The 16,772-nt window shown below is 50.8% G+C and overlaps 1 protein-coding gene across 1 annotated transcript in view; it reads right to left on the bottom strand.

Annotated features, from left to right (window-relative positions):
- Positions 1-6,864, bottom strand: part of SEMA4D (semaphorin 4D) — a 107,429-nt gene extending 100,565 nt beyond the window's left edge. Inside the window, exon 1 of the mRNA XM_061200641.1 lies at positions 6,701-6,864. The gene's annotated coding sequence lies outside the window, so the exon portion shown is untranslated. The remainder of the gene's footprint in view (positions 1-6,700) is intronic.
- Positions 6,865-16,772: the final 9,908 nt, after the last annotated feature.

Raw genomic sequence — 16,772 nt, 5'->3', positions numbered from 1 at the left:
TCTCTCTCTCATTCACGTAGCGTTCAGTGGATATGGAATTAAGGCAGTGTTGCAGATAACACGCAGGTCCTTGCTAGTGGCTGGGGCCTATGTATAGGAAATGCCAGGCTAACATCAGGAGGGAAATGCTCACATTCTGGCTGTGAGGACACAGCCCCACTTTCAGCCTCTGTTTCTGGCCAGGCCCATCAGGCCAGTGGACCTGGCCCTCCTTCGCCCTTCTCCTGCCCTGCACAGGTGTCCTCTCAGCCAGGAGGGCATCCACCCCTTGCCCAGGAGCCTAGCAAACTCAGCTCACCAGGCCTTCTGTGCTCACCACCCAAGAGCGTTCCATCGCCCCTGGGCACCCACTGCCATACTCAGAGGCTCTGCTGTCACAAGCTTCCATAACCATTCTCTGAGACCCTGGCTCCTCTCCCCTGTCTGCAAACCTCAGGGCCAAGCAGAGGGGCAGTGCACACTAGAGCCAATGAAAGTTTGCTTGCAGGGGAACAGCTGGCCTCCCATCTGTCCCTATCGGAGGACCTGGGCAAGGGCCCCAGCCCACTTTCTTCATCACTCTTCCCCTCTACTCTGTCCTTCCCTTCAGGACAGAAACCTGAAACAAGGCTTCTCTCAAATCCTTATACCCATCAGCTCCTCCCCATTTCTCAGTGCCCCCTTCACAGCAAAATTCTCGAAAAAGTTACCGACTCTTGCTGTCCTGAGCTCTCCTTCTCCCCCTTTCCTGGCCCACCACTCCCCTATACCTCTCATCGGGACACTGATGACCTCCATGTTGCTAAGGTCAATTCTCCAAGGATAATTCTCAGCCCTCGCCTAACTGGACTCCTTGGCCAGGCAGCCCCATCTCCCCATGCATGATCTGCCCATGGCCCTGGATGCCCCCGACACCTCTGGCTTTCTCCTGCCCTGATGGCACTCCTTCTTGGTCCCTTGACCTTGGACCTCTCCTCTCCTCCATCCATCCAACTCTCCTGCCATCTTGTGCTGACTCAGCTTTAAAAATCACACCTGTGTGCCGGCAGTAGCCAGGTTGATTGCCGGGCCCAGGCCACTCCCCCAAACTCCAGCCTCACTTGCCTGAAAAGCCCCTCACCACCAGCACATGGACAGCAACGGAGCTCACAGGTACTATCTGGAGAGCCAGCCGCCCTCCCGAATTCCCCACAACTGCTCTGCCCACAGAGAGTCCATCTCAGGATGATGCCCACTCCATCCCTCAGGTTGCCTGAGCCAAGAATCTCGGGATCACCTTGGACTCCTCTATTGCTCCAATCATCCTGTTGGCTCCATCTTCACAACATACCACAATCTAGCCAGACCCACCACCTGCATGGGGCTGCTCCTCTGCTCCAGCCTCACCCGCCCTCTGGTCTTCCTACAGTGTGCTGGGATGTCCCCCTGGGTCACTCCTCACCTCCTCCGTCAGCCCACCAGCCACCTGATTTCAAATCTCACACTCCCCCAAACTGCTGGCTCCCTTGAGCACCTGGACCCCACAATAGCACGATGGCCCCAATGCATGACATTCTGATTTATTTCTTCTCCTTAGCCTTCCATCACCCGCTACTTGACCATAAGTGCCAAGTTGGCAGAGCCTTCTGTCTCTTGGTTTCTTGCTGCAATTGGAGCTCAATAAACATTTGTTGGGGGAAATGGTGAGACTCCATGAAGTGGACAAATCTGGGAGTTGAAAGGGGGCTTAAAGGTATCTAATTCCTTCACCTCAAGAAAGATGAACGATGGGACCTCACCTACAAAGGACACAGGCCTCCTGTGTGCCCTGAATGCCCGGACAGCACAGCTCTACTTGGGCAGGATCCCTAAGGCCTCTGGGAAGCACTAAGATGCCAGGAACATGTCTGATCTCAATGGGAAAATGGACTGTGTATTTACAGCCCGTTCTGATGGCAGGCGGCTCACGGCCACACAGACAAGACCCCAGGCTCAGAGCAGAGCCACTCTGCTTCAGGCCTGGCTGTGCCCTCCCACAGCCACGGAAAATACTAGTAAACAACAACGACAAACAAAACTCCCAAACACACGGTGAGAACAAAGTGGGGCCCAGCTGAGGCCCTTATTCAGGGCAGGCCCCCGGGAACGTAGTGTCCTTGCAAACAAAATCAAAACACGCGTCAGAGCCAAACAACGCCCAAATGCTAGATCAAAGCAGATTATATTCTGGTGCTTAAGCAACTCAAATTTCTTGCAATAGGACAGGAAAATAGAAAAAAAAAAAAGAAAACTTAGGATCCCAGAAAACTTGTACTTTTTTACTTTGTGGATATAGGATTTTTATGTTTTGTTGGTATAGATTAAAGTGACTTAACATACCCTCTACTAAATGAAAAAACAGCAACTGCTAAAAATGTGTGGAACAGCCCCACAGTGGCAGGTCATCCAACTAGCAGTGGAAATCCACCCACGAAGGCCCTGGACCGTCTTTGCTTTCGTTTCTGGGCCAAGTCCCATGGAAGGGAATGTGGTTCTCCACTTAAAACAGGACTATGGTGGGTCTGAGCTGAGGGCCTTCCCCATCTCACGGCCCAGGCCCAGGAGGGTCCCTCAGCTTACTGCCCCCATTGAGAGATGATGCTGCTGTTTAATTTTCAGGGTTTGGGTCTTTTCTCCGCTATTGCCGAGGTCAGGGTATCAATGTCTCTTTTTCATGGCCCACAGATCACATACTCGGAGCATCAGTGACTATCGATTCATTGAATGCCTCATTTAAGCCACATCATCCGTTATTAAGTTGTGTAGGAACATGAATTCCTACAAGTCAAATCCATTTAGAATTTAGATTTAGAAATTTAATATTTAAAATAGGCTATTCTATTCCCTAATGGAGACCCCTTCCTAAAAATACATTTTATCATTACAAAAATAATCCCACTGTAAAAGAAACAAACCACACAGAAGTACATGGGCTTGAAAGGATAGGTTCCCCTTGCTCCTCCCGCCCTCCCCCTTCTCAACCCTCCCTCAACACACAAGCACACACACTCGCATGCACACACACATCCTTCCCTCCCACCCCTGCTGCTAGCTGGACCGTCACTCTTGCTTGGAGCTATGTCCTTAGAGCCTGGAGCAGTGCCTGCCCCACTCATCCACAGCGGCACTCCATCATCATCTGCTCAATACACAGCGTCTGTCCTTCCAGATGCTTCTACACCTTATTACCTACACATGCATAAAAGGGATCATTCCATACAGTCTACACTAAGGAGCAGTGTTTTCACTTAATACATAGGCACTTCTTGTAAAGTAAACCTCAACTATTTCATGAAGTGAAGGATCCTATGGCATTCTGGGGGGGGGGGGGAATGGGATTCTTAGATTATTAACTTTTTTATGATAAAGAATTTCAAAAATACACAGAAGTGGCCTGAACAGAATAACGAACTCTCAGGTACGGTCACCCAGAGCCAACAACCATCCAACCATGGACAATCCTGCCTCTCCACCACCCCACCCCACCCCCACCCGTGCTAATCTGAAACAGATCTCAAATGCTGTATCATTTTCTCTGCAAATAACTCCAGTATCTATCACTAAAGGCTAAAGATTGCTTCAACGTAACCTCAATGCTGTTACTAAGGAATATAATTATCCTTTAAAATCATCATTCACTCAACAAATGTCCAACTGTCTCATAAATACCATAATTTTTGAAAGGAGTGATTCTTGGGTCAAACGCAGGTTGACTGCATTTTGTTCAAAGCCTGCAATCCCGGCTGCTATGCAGAAGCGACCGGGGCGGGGTGGGGGTGGGGTGCAGTCTCTACCTTCATAGACAGCATCTTGAGACTTTCACGGCAAATAAGGGACCCTGTCCCACTGGAGGATCACAAGGGCACGCTGGAAGGCAGTTATGGGGGAACGACACCTGGGCTGCTGTGATGCCTGGCCCAGGTACTACCCTGCCAGGTAAACGTTCATGCACTCGGGAAGGGTCAGGCAGCTGGAAAGTGAGCCACTCCAAGGAACTGGGATGAGCCAATTTGCCTATCCCAAAGATCACCTTAGTTGACGTACCGAAAAACGCCACCCCAGCTCCAGGCAAGGCCCACTTACACACTGTCTCCACTTGACTGAATCAACAGTTATTTCCTCTTAATAATCTCCACTTCCCCACATCACCTCTTGACAGCAGGCAGGCTGAAATGGCCATGAGTTGTGCTGAGTCTCCAGTGCAGAGGAGCCTGCCCGACCGGCCTGCTCTCGGGTGATGCCCCGAGACATCCCCAAGTGGCCACGGGCCCCAGTGGCACGGGTGGAGCTGGGGAGGCTGCACCTGCCATGCCCCAGGAAGGACGGTAGTCTTTCTTCCAGCAACCACCCTCAACAGTCAACTGACGGCAAGTTCGTTTGTGTATTTTTACATGGCCAGCTTCACCCCACAGCGCCCTGCAGGCCTGGACAGTTAAGTGGCCACTGCTATCACTCTCAGAAGAGCCTGGGGATGGGGGACTGGGCACACTGGGAGCCACTACCTGCCACATCACCTTCCCAGGAGTTCTTCTGATCAAACAAATTCTTAGCATGACGGGAAGGTTGCTGTTAATTATGGAACAATCAGAAAGCCAATTCATTTACACAGCAGCAGGGGCCTAACCCAGGGACACTGGGGACTCCTGGTGGTGGGGAGGGAACATGGGTCCAAACTGCCAACCCAAGAGCTCTGGCCCCAGGCTCATCACACAGAACAAGGGGTTAGGAAGAGGCTCCTGGCCACCATCCAGGCCGAACCCTCCCTCCCCCCACCAGAAACGGAATCCAGAGGGAGGGGTGGGAAGCCTGGGCCTGTCCATGCTCAGTGTGGGAGAGGCAGGCTCCCTCTAGAAGCACAGAGGACCAGCAAGAAAACCATTGATCTCTGCAACACATTATTGATTTTGCTATGTGCTGGCACCAGCGGATGGTCCTCCCCCCCTCACTCAGAGCCAGCCATTAGTGTGCACTCCCAAGCACTGGCCTAGACATCCCTGCCTGGTGTGGGGAAGGCACTTGAGATGAAACCCACCTTGGATGACCCACAGGGAACAGATCACGAGTGAATGATGTCATTAAGGTCATCTCCCTGCCCCCAGACCCACTGGACAGCTGTGTGGTGTGGCGTTGCCCCCTACTCCTGAGCCGGGGTGGATGCACCATCTGCCGGGACCCTGAGCAAGCCTGTGAGAGCACCCCGGTTACCAGTGGAGGGGTCTCTGAAAGGTTGCATTTTCCAACAATCACAGGGAGCCAGTTCCCATGCCAGCTCGGGGTCCTGTAACACGGTGCAGGAGTAGACCTGTGCAGGGCTGCCTCTCAGTGCCAGCAATTAGTTTTTATTTCTTTATTTGGTTTACCTGCTGGTTGTACTACAAACACGTTTTTGTTCAGTCTGAAGGTCCAGCCTCTTGGGGGGGACAGTCTTTGACCACAGAAATGCCCCAGCGTGTCCCTCACCATCCCCTCATTCCTGTAGGTTTTATCCCTGGTAGGACCTGGTGCCTGGAGTACTCAGACCAGGCCTGCTTTATTCTTCTTTATTCTTGCAGACGTTATGCACAGACACCAACGGTTCAAGTGACAATTGGGGCATTATCTCTACCAGAATCCGGGCCTCAGCACTGGCCGAGGCAGTCTGTTTCTGGGACACAGTAAACATTCCCAAATAACGGCCCCCAGGCAGCCAGAAGGCAGGCCCCAGGCCTGGGGCAGATATGAGGTGACAGGTCACGGATGTCACTTTACCCCTTGGAAAGGAAACTTCCGCTCGGTGGCGCCTAGTGGATTTGAATAGACTCAGAACAGGGGAGCCAGGCACTTGGCCACAGTCCCCAAGTCCTGGATGTGCTTAACATAAGGGGAGGTTTTCAAATCAAAAGCAGAACAACTTCGCATGGCAAACGCTCCAGAAAGCAGGTCCCTGCCCTTGACAATGAGGCCTAGGCCTCATTTTCGGTGAACTGCTCACCTCCAGACTCCCATGCACCCCACCTCCAATACTAAATCAAATAAACGAAGAGGATCACCACGACCCAACTCTCCTTTCTATGTTTGCATTGGCAAAACCCCAGTGGATTCAGCCTCCTGCAGCTCACCAAGCGGCTGCAACAGGTGCAGCCCTGAGCTAAGGCTGCTGATTCTCCTTGGCTGTTCTAGAATCACGCAGCCAAAACCCTAAAGGAAGCCGAGGCCTGCAGCATTCATCACCAGGGCCCCGACCTGCCCCACCTGTCTGAGTGCGCGGCTCCGGGTCCAGCGCCCAGGATCCGCGGCCTCAGAGACAGAAATAGAAGCCGCGGGGCCTGGCCAGGCCCGAACGGCCGGAGTGGGGCGGGGGCCGGGTGGACAGGAGCGGCGGGCCTGGCCGAACGCGCCGCCCCCGCCCCTGGGCAGGGTTGGCCACGCGCCCCGAGCCCCCAGCGCCGCCCCAGCGCCGCCAAGCCACCTGCGCGCCGGGGCAGGGAGGGAGCCGAGGAGGGGAGGGGTCCTGGGGGTCCAGGGAGGAGACTCCGGGAGGGGTCCGGGGAGGAGTCAGGGAGCTCCGGGAGCGGGACTCCGTGAGGGTCCGGGGGTCCGGGGAGGAGTCACGGGGCTTCAGGGCGGGGGCTCCGGGAAGGCTCCGGGGACCGGCCCGGGGAGGGTCTCGCCGCCCCCACGCACCTGCCCGGCCCGCGCCCTCCCTCTGCCCGTCGGCCCTTACCTGGCGCGGTGCGTCCTGGCCGCGCGGACCAGCGGTGCCCGGCCCAGAGAGCGCGGGCGTAGGAATGGCGGCGGCGGCGGCGGCGGCGGCGGAGGCGGCGGCGGAGGCGGCCGGCTCTCAGGCCCGGAGCGGAGAGGTGGCGCGGCCAGGCGGCGCGGGGATGCTGCGGCGCGCGAGGGCACGGAGGCCGGCGCGGGAGGGAGGGCACGGGGCGGTGCGCAGGCCCCTCCCCTGCTCCCCTCCTCCCCTCCTCCCCTTCCCGCCTCCTCTCTCGTCCCTCCCCCTCTCCCCTGCCTCCTCCTACTCCCCGCCCGGCTCCCCGCCCTCTTCCTCTCCCCTACCCTCTCCGTCCCTCCCCTTTTCCCGCCCCTTTTTTCACCTTCCTCTACTCCTCCCCGCCCACCTCCCCCGCTGGACCGTACCACCTCCCACCTCACCTCCCTCCCACCTCCACACTTTCCCTCTGTCCTGTTCCCTCACCACCTCCCACCTTCGTCTCCTACCCCCCAGGCTCCCAGAGGCTAGCCCCTGCCCTGGCCAGTTCTCCGCTGGGTCCAACACAGGTTCTGATGAAGTGCCCAGTTACCCCCTCCTCACCACCTGCTAATGGAGCAGCTTGCCCCATCTGGGAGCCTGACCTGACCCCACCCTTTCCAGGCCCCCCCAAATCTCCAAGGTTTCTCGAACCCGCAGGCCCTGGTGCAACTGTGTGGACAAAGCATGTGGGCTCCCAGGACACTTGCTCCTTTGCTTCCAAGCAAATCTGATATGTATAAGAATATTCCAAACCAAACCTCCTGCTATTTTTCCAGGGTGAAGCAGGCTGGTACCAATCTAGGATTTGCTGCAGCCCTTCTGTTTGCCCCCATGCCAACTGTTTGTTTCGTGTTCACCATTTGCTACACCCCTGGTGACACACATTTATACTAACCCACAGGTTTGAGGACCTAGGTACCCTCCGAAGACTGCTCCAAACCTTTCTGCCCTGGAGAAAGAAGTGACAGGCCTGGAAGGTGGCTGGCCTGGCCAGTAGGCCTGCTGAGGGATGCTGTCCAGAGAAAGGGGTACAGTTCCCAATGAACGAGCCAGGATTTCCCCACGTGTAGGAGTCAGGGAGCTCTGTCGCGAGGCCTGGCCATAGATCTCCAGGCTACAGGCACACTCCCAGGGCACCGGAGGCCGCTTTCCTGATGCCCACAAGCCACTGAGAGCCAGGGTGAGAGTTTTAAAATGAAGCCATTCCTAAATGATCAGTAATAGGCCCGAGAGCCTCACTCCCTTCAGGGGCCAGTTGCCTTTCCATGCTGACAGTCCAAGAGGCAGGCCTTAGGGCCAGTACACCGACGCGGGGCCAGCAAAACTAAGATGGTGAAGCTAGTGCCAAGGGTACAGGTAGGGGTTGCCAGGAGCTCACCCCCTCACCCTCTGTAGGTAGAGATCATGACCTGGAATCTGGAATCTGATAGACTCCGGTTTGAGTCTTGGCTCTGATGCTTCCAGGGTGACCTTGTGAACCCTGTCCCGCCCTTCCCAAGGTGAGGATCTCTCCAAGGGTTGCTGAGCACGGAGGAGAGAATCTTGGGTAAAGCCCCCAGGACCATGTGGCCCACATTCATCGTTGGCTACTGTTATGAGAAAGACATGGGGGAGATGTCCCTTCCAAGCTGTCTTCCAGTGGGAGAAGTCTGTGAATCTGTGTTCGCCATCTAATTTGGATTAAAACTTGATGGGAAGAGATTAGGGCAGGGCTGTTTTAACGGCATCCTAGGCCCTAAGAAGGGACCCGTTCTTTGGATCGGTAAAAGCCAGTGTTGCAGAGCTGGGGCAGTACTCTCCTGTGTTCGTCACTAGTCCGACTCATCCAGAACACGGTGCCCTTGCTTGGGGTCTAAGGACGGCCACCAGCAGGCCGTAGGAGTTGTTGGTAATATGGATGGAATTAGTTGACACATGGGGAGTCTTCAGTCTGGAAGATCCATGTGTGGAGTACAAGATGGTGGAATCCAAATATTTGCAAAGCTGTCCGGGAAGAAGGATTACCCTGCGGGGTTATGAAGGGCAGAACGAGGACAGATGGGTGGAAATTAGATTAGAGAGTCAATTTCCTCCCACTTGTGAGTGCTTCCTGGCAGATCTGCCTGCCAGAGGAGCACGTCCTACAGGGCCAGCGTCTAGACAGGTTCTGGGACCACCACGGTAAACTGCTGGAGGGGGCCTGCAGAAGAGCTGACCCCTGGAACCTCTCCCAGCTGTTAGACCGTGCCACGCTGTCTTTAATAAGGCAACTGCACCCCTGCCTGCTCCCTCTGCAGACAAAGCAAAGGGTGGCCAGGCAAAGAAGAGACTGACTGAGCACGCCTGACCCGGAGCCCATGCTTCCGGCTTCAGCACCTTCGACAATCAAAATAAACCTCTCTTGGCCTGTTTCCTCATTTGTATAAAGGAGATAGGGGTGGATTCAATGAGATGACAGCACTTTCCCACCACCCAGCACCTGGGAGGGATTCATCCGGATCACACAAGCTGACCCAGTTTGTCTTTTCGTTCTTGTTGATGTTTTACATTCTATTATGGAACATTTTAAACTCCTTCAGAAGAATAACCAAAGGAACCCTGTGCACAGGGATGGTAATCTTGTGTCACTTTTGACCCACTCCCTGCCCGCCTCCAATACTAAACTGAAACACATCAAAGACATCCTTTCCACCAATTTGTCTTCCAGCTTCCCCAGAAATGCCAAATGTTTGGATACTTAGGTCACGTTTTGTGAAGTCTCTCTACATTTCCTGTCAGAACGTTGATGCATCTCTGTGTGGATGAGCACAGCGACTGCCTAGATGATATTTACATCCCACATGAAAAGAAACTCTGTGTCAGTTTAAAAATAAAAAAAAATTAAAAAAAAAGAAACTCTGTGTCAGTTTAGACGGCACCACTACACTGGGCTTCCACCATGGCCCAAGGGACATGAGAAACACCCATTTCTCCACCTCTGCTCCTCCGTGCGCATTGGAACTTTTGTGTGGTTGGCTGGGAGCAGTTTTAAAGACCGCCAACGCGGGGAGTATTTGAGCAAAGGAGGAAATGTTTTCTAGAAGAGCTGGCCCTATGCATTTCACCTGCAGCCAAGGGTACAGCCCCAGAGCCCAAGCCTGTGAACAAGGGCTTAGCATGTGGGCTGGCAAAGCAAAGGGCTGTGGCCCCCGGAGAAATGGACCCTGGGGGCTGAGGTGATGTCTGGGGAACCTCTGCCCACTTGCTTCCAGGTCCAGGGAAATGTCTTCTGTTTTGTTTTCTTTAACACCAAAATTTATTTATTTATTTACTTTTTCAGTTTTACCGCCAAGGAGAAATCTCTCTTAAACTTTTATGTCCTTTTATCCCCTCACATATCTGAACTATTTTTTTTTTTAATGCTATTCTTGTCTGCTTACATTCTTTTTATGTATGTATGTATGTATGTATGTATGGCTGTGTTGGGTCTTCGTTTCTGTGCGAGGGCTTTCTCTAGCTGCGGCAAGCGGGGGCCACTCCTCATCGCGTCGCGCGGGCCTCTCACCATCGCGGCCTCTCGCTGCCGAGCACAGGCTCCAGACGCGCAGGCCCAGCAATCGTGGCTCACGGGCCGAGTCGCTCCGCGGCATGCGGGATCCTCCCAGACCAGGGCTCGAACCCGCGTCCCCCGCATTGGCAGGCAGATTCTCAACCACTGCGCCACCAGGGAAGCCCTGAACTATTTTTTTTTTTATTGAGGTATAGTTGATTTACAATGTAGTGTTAATTTCTGCTGTACAGCAAAGTGATTCAGTTATACATATATACATATATATATATACATTCTTTTTTATATTCTTTTCCATTATGGTTTATCATAGGATACTGAATATATTTCCCTGTGCTATACAGTAGGACCTTGTTGTTTATCCATCCTATATATAAGAGCTTACATCTGCTAACCCCAACTTCCCACTCCATCCCCCCCCAACCTCCTGCCCCTTGGCAACCACAAGTCTGTTCTCTATGTCTATGAGTGTGTTTCTGTTTTGGAGACAGGTTCATTTGTGCCATATTTTAGATTCCACATATAAGTGATATCATACGGTATTTGTCTTTCTCTTTCTGACTTACTTCACTTAGTATGATAACCTCTAGTTGCATCCATGTTGCTGCAAATGGCATTATTTCATTCTTTTTTATGGTTGAGTAGTGTCCCATTGTGTATATGTACCACATCGTCTTTATCCGTTCATCTGTCGATGGATATTTAGGTTGTTTCCATGTCTTGGCTATTGTAAATAGTGCTGCTATGAACATAGGGGTATGCGTATCTTTTTGAATTAGAGTTTCGTCTGGATAAATGCCCAGGAGTGGGATTGCTGGATCGTATGGTAACTCTATTTTTAGTTTTCTGAGGACCCTCCATACTGTTTTCCATAATGGCTGCACCAACTTACATTCCCACCCTTTGAATGTGACCGAAAAGTGCTCCTGGGATGCATGGGACCAGGCCTCCGCTGTTAGCATGCTGTGGCAGCTGATGGCATGACTGTCACCCCACCCCTCACTGCTCCTTCCCCCACTCCAGAGAAGGCCCATTTCCTGGCAGCCTCCCTAAGATGAAGGGTCCTCACGGGTCTCCACTGGGCACCTCATTATCAGAGCACCTTCTTCAGCTGGAGAGGGAATGGTCAGGGCCCCCAGTACCCTCCTGTGCCATTGCTGTCCTGGGACCCCCACGGAACATGGAGCACTCATCTCTTGAAAGCTGCATTCCAGCAGCAGCAATATAAATGAAGGCCTTGGAGCTGTCCTCATTGTTCTGTGTGCCTCGAGCAGTATTTTAGCTGTCAGATCACTAAGTACTAACTCGCTCTGGTTAAGGGGTGTAATCTAGGCCTCATGCACACTCTTCCCCAGCACTTTCCCTGTTGCTAAATGAAAAGCATGGTTTATCAAGGCTTCCTTTGTCGTATTCATGGAGTGTAAATATTCCTGAGAGCAGGGCTGGTGAAAGCCGCTGAGCGCTACCCCAGTTGGAACAAGGGAGAGTGGAAATCGGGGACGCAGAACAAGATGCTGGCCTGCTGCCCTGGCTGACCATTAACTTTAACCAGAGCTGGTGTCCTCAACTGACCTGCAGCAGCAACGCCTTCCCGACCCCCAAAGGCCACCTACGCCACCAGCTGCTCGAGCCACAGCACTTCCCTGTGACATGCGGCCTCTGGCAGAGGCCCATCAGGCATTACAGCTGGAGCATCATTTCTCCAACCCCACCCTCCCACCCACACCCTGGGCAGAGCAGAGCCTCCCCTCCTGCTGTGATGTCACCTTGCATGGCTCTCAATCACCGCCAGCACCAGGCTTCGCTACAACTGTTTCTTGCTGTGTTTCTTTTTTAGTCTGGTCTTCATTTTGAGCTCCTAGAGCTTAGTGAACTCTTGACCTCTTTTCGGAATATGCTTTGAAATGCATAAAGTAAAATACAGGATTAGAACGGAAACCTATTATACCGAAATCTGGTTATCAAAATATCTCAAAATGTGATCCATTTGCTTCGTTATTTACACACTGAGTAACACGCTCTAGCAGCAAGCCTGATAACTAGTAATTCTGAAGTTGTGACAAAGCTGCCCAGTATTTTGAGATGTGATGTGAAAATATCTGTGATTTCTGCTGGGCGCAGGTTGCACATTTGGCTAACATGACTGCATTCTGTTGCCTGCATTGATACTTGAATTAAATTTCTTAATGTCAGTTAGAGATTAGTGGGGTGGGGAGGCAACGTAGTTCTTTTTTTCCCGTGGATTCCATCCGTATGGGCCCTCCAAAGTCTATCCAGATTAAGAATTACCATTTTAAAGGGAAGGAATTTTGGATCCCCTGCATCTAGCACAATGCTTGTATAAAATTGCCCTCAAACACGTTTATTGCATTAATGAAGGAGACAGGACTCTTGGTTGCAAGTGACACAAGTTCAGCTCAAACTCTAGGCTCACTTACATTTAAAGGTACTGCAGGTACAGCTAGATCCAGGGGCTGAGATACCATTGGTGGCCTTCGTCCTTTCACTGACTCCTTTCCTTCTTCTCTCTGATTGACTCTGGTTCTGCTTGGGTGTTGGTTTCACTCTCCTGCCACAAGGCAACTGGCAGCCTCAGTTCAAAATGATGACAAAGATTCTTTCTCACCAGACTATGCGTCCCATGGAAGGACTTTGGTTGGCTTTGTTGGGTCTCCTGCCCATCCCATGAACTTATAACCCTGGACAGGGCTGGAGAACCACCAGCGGTCAGACCTGAGCCACCCGCCTACGTCCTTGCTGGGGTGTGGTTAATAATCTCACAGAACCTCAGGGCTAGGTGAGGAGCAGCACCCTGGTGGACAGATGCTGCTGAGCAGACAAAAACACCATCCAGCTGTATTAGAGTCAGAGGGTAACTGAGTCATCACAGTGCATTCTTCTGGGGACAGCGTTTCCTGCTGCAATAAAGAGACATAAAACACAGTGGTTTCCCCAAGATAGGAGTTATTTACTTCTTACGTAACATTGCCAGAGGTAGAGGACCAGACCGTGACTGTAGGCAGCTTTGCCATCCCATCCAACTGGAGGGAGGAAGGGCATGCTCATGCAATTCAATAGTCCAGGAAGTGGCACGGATCACCCCTTTCCACACCATTGACCAGAACTCAGTCCTGGGACCACATGTAGCTTCAAGGAAGGTTTAGACATGTAGTTGCTAACTGAGTGACTGTGTGCCCAGCTGAAAGTCTACTACATTAAGGAAGGGGAACTAGATATGGGTGGACAATTAGAAACTGCCGTACACACTCTAGTGTAATTAGTGCCATAAAAAATGTAAGTGGAACACTACTCAAGCACTAGAATATCTAGAATCAAGAATACCAAGCGTTGGTGAGGATGTGGAGCAACTGGAATGCTCATGCATTGCTAGTGGGAGTGTAAAATGAAATAGCTGCTTTGGAAAAATATTCCACAGGGCTACTAAAAGCTAAACGTACATATACTCTGTAACCTAGCAATTCCTCTCCTGGGTATAATCCCAACAAAATTAAATGGACTTGTTCACCAAAACACACGTGCAAAAATGCTCATAGCAGCTCTATTGTTATAATTCCAAATTAGAAACGATCCAAGTGAGCATCAACAGTAGAAAGACAAAGGAATCCTGGTATACTCCCACAATGAAATACTACTCAGCAGTGAAAAAGGAAGGAACTCCACGCAACGAAATGGATGAAGACATGGTTCTTAGATATAGTTCTGAGTGAAAGAACTCAGACCCAAAAGAGCCCACACCATATGTTCTGTCTGTATACCACAGGGGGTGGAAACATTCACTATCTGGACCTGGGTGGTGGTCAGCCGAGTATATACATATGCCAAAATTCATTGCATTCTGCCCTGAGGACTTCTGTACTTTTATGTTCATAAGTTATACTTCAGTCAAAAATACAAAATGCGAAAAAGGAAGAAAAGTGTTATGTAGTTAAAAATGGTGGTGCACTCAGCTCTCACTAGAGGGTTGGGTGAGCGTCCCACCTCCACTGGAGCATTCCTGATGGGCAGAGGCACCGGCAGGCGGAGTTGTGTTCCTGACACCCCAGGGCTTGGGCTTCCCAATACAAACATGCAGGCAGGGTATGCTGGCCTCATTTGTCAGACAGGAAACCGGGTCAGGTCGGTTTCGTTCATTCTTCACTGGTTATGTCCTTCTAAGGCAGGATTTGGACCCTGGTGTTGGGACATCCTGGTGGTGCCTCTCTACACACAGATGTGTCAGAAGGTTTTGTGCAAAACCAGGCACTGATCAGACCACATGATGGGTAAGCCGCCTGCCCCGAGAACTACAGGCGGCCCCTCAATCTCATGCCCACCTTGACTACCCTGGGGACAGGGAACTCTGTGATCCAGACTCCCCTCTGATTAATCAGGGATTTGGAAGGTACAAAGAATTAGTCTACAAAGAGAAAAGTCGAAGACTTCATTGCCATTGTTCTATCCCTGTGGTTTCTCTGTCTACGACTGTTTACTTAGGCCTTCTGGAGATTGACAGCATTCCTCTCACAGCATCTCCAAGCTTCACTTTCATCATATCTGTTGGAGGCACTCACTGAATGCTGAGCATACTGTGTTGTTTATTTCCCCAGCAGGATAGAGGAAATAGTCCGCTCTAAATGAAAACACCACATGCCCACAAATGACAATAACCTACCCGTTATGATCCAGTTTTGAAAGATTTATGAAGAAGCGGAACTGAAAGATCCTTCTCCAAGAACTCCGGAATTGCTAGCAGAAATCAAAAGAATTTTCATTTTTATCAGACATAAAAACTGTTTTCAAATCAGGCCGTTGTCTAATCATTATGAGACCATCAAACCCTCCACCGTCCTGGCCCCCACCATCCGGCTGTCCACATGCTCCCCTCCAGAGACAGGACAGCCCTCCCCAAAGCCAGCATTTCATGCCTGCTTGCAAAGTGCTCAGTGGTGTTTTATTTGACAGAACCAAAATCATCTTGAAAGAGAGTATGTTTGCAAAGATTGAGTTTTAACCAAAATCAAGGCAAAATTCTCTATTACTGAAGCAAAATGCAAGAGTAAATGAGACATTTAGAAGGAGATGCTAGTGAAACCTAGTTTCAACAGAAAGCCCTCTATGGTGTAGAACCGCATCTATTTATGCTTTAAAGTTATTATGCAAACATCTCAAAAGGAGTCAAATTAAATAGAAGTAAACAAAATAAGAGATGACAACCCTCCTTTTCCCCCCATTTTGTAGCACAATCATTTTAGCACTTTGGTGCTTTTTCTTCCAGGCTTTGTTCCCCCTCAAACAAACATGTAAATATGCACATATTCTTTTAAAAGTTCTGGTATGAATTTATCTCTCTTGCTTTCTGTTATTTATTTGTAAATGGGACTGTGCAATTAAATTTCATTCTGCAATTCACTCATGGACACCCTTCAATGTGCACACATACAGCCCTACTTCATTCTTTTAAAACTCATTGTAAACCGCTATCAAAGTAACACATGGACAGGGTAAAAACAGTTTAATCCAACCACACAGAAGTACATTTTAAAGAAAATTCTCACCCTGTCTCCTATTTCAAGCCCCAGAGAAACCATTTTTGGATTCTCTTAATTACCTCCGTAAACTCTAACAGAAGGTGCTATGTTTCTGTTTCTTGATTTATCAGCGTTAGACGGTAGCTAATGGCTTCTTGGGATGAGAGATGACTTTGCACCCACTTACCCCCACGTCTCTTGTTGCCCCCTAAATTTAAAAATTATGTGTGCTATTTGAGGTTTTCTATCAGTTGTCTGTTTATTGTCAAACGCTGGGCTTGAGTGTTTATTTTTCTCACTCATTTTAAGCTGTTTCATTTGATTGAAATGAGAAATACATGCCCATCCCACTCCTCCCACTATTCCACCTTCTCTTTTCCCCATCCACTTGTCATGGGGTTATTTTTTACATTTTGAATTTTCTGTATTAGGATCTATATAGGTTGATTGAAAAAACAGAATAACCAGAAGGAACATGTATGTGATCACAAGTCCGGAGCTGTCATTCCCCGAAGAATGAGTGACGGACAGAACCATTCCGGGGAGGGAAATGTCGTCCTGGGCCACTGGCTTGACCTCGAAGGGAAATGTCCCCGAGGCCAGGAGGTGCAGACCCTGTCCTCGCCCTTTACTCGTTCCTCCAATTCATGCCACTGCTCAGTTTGCTGTTTTCCCCTTTTGTTTTCCCAGAATTTCTGATGCTTTTTCCTTCTGAGCACATGCCTCCATCACAACAGAGATTTTCTGTTCCATTAGTTTGATGCTGCTCATTTCTTGTGACCCCGTTTCTTCCCGGAGATGTGCTTCTCAGAGCCGGCTGCCGTCTGTCCCAATCTTGGCATGAAGCAGGCCCGGGTCCTCCTGTCGCTGGTCCAGATTGCCTCTCCCACAGATTGGCTTCCCTATTCAGTTGGCCCACATCTTGCTTTCTTAGCTGGCTCCTTCCTTTTGCTGGAGCATCCCCCTACCCACCAGTGGCCTT

The sequence above is a fragment of the Eubalaena glacialis genome, chromosome 9 (assembly GCF_028564815.1).
Source record: "Eubalaena glacialis isolate mEubGla1 chromosome 9, mEubGla1.1.hap2.+ XY, whole genome shotgun sequence".
NCBI lineage: Eukaryota > Metazoa > Chordata > Mammalia > Artiodactyla > Balaenidae > Eubalaena > Eubalaena glacialis.
This window is presented reverse-complemented; position numbering and strand designations above follow the sequence as displayed.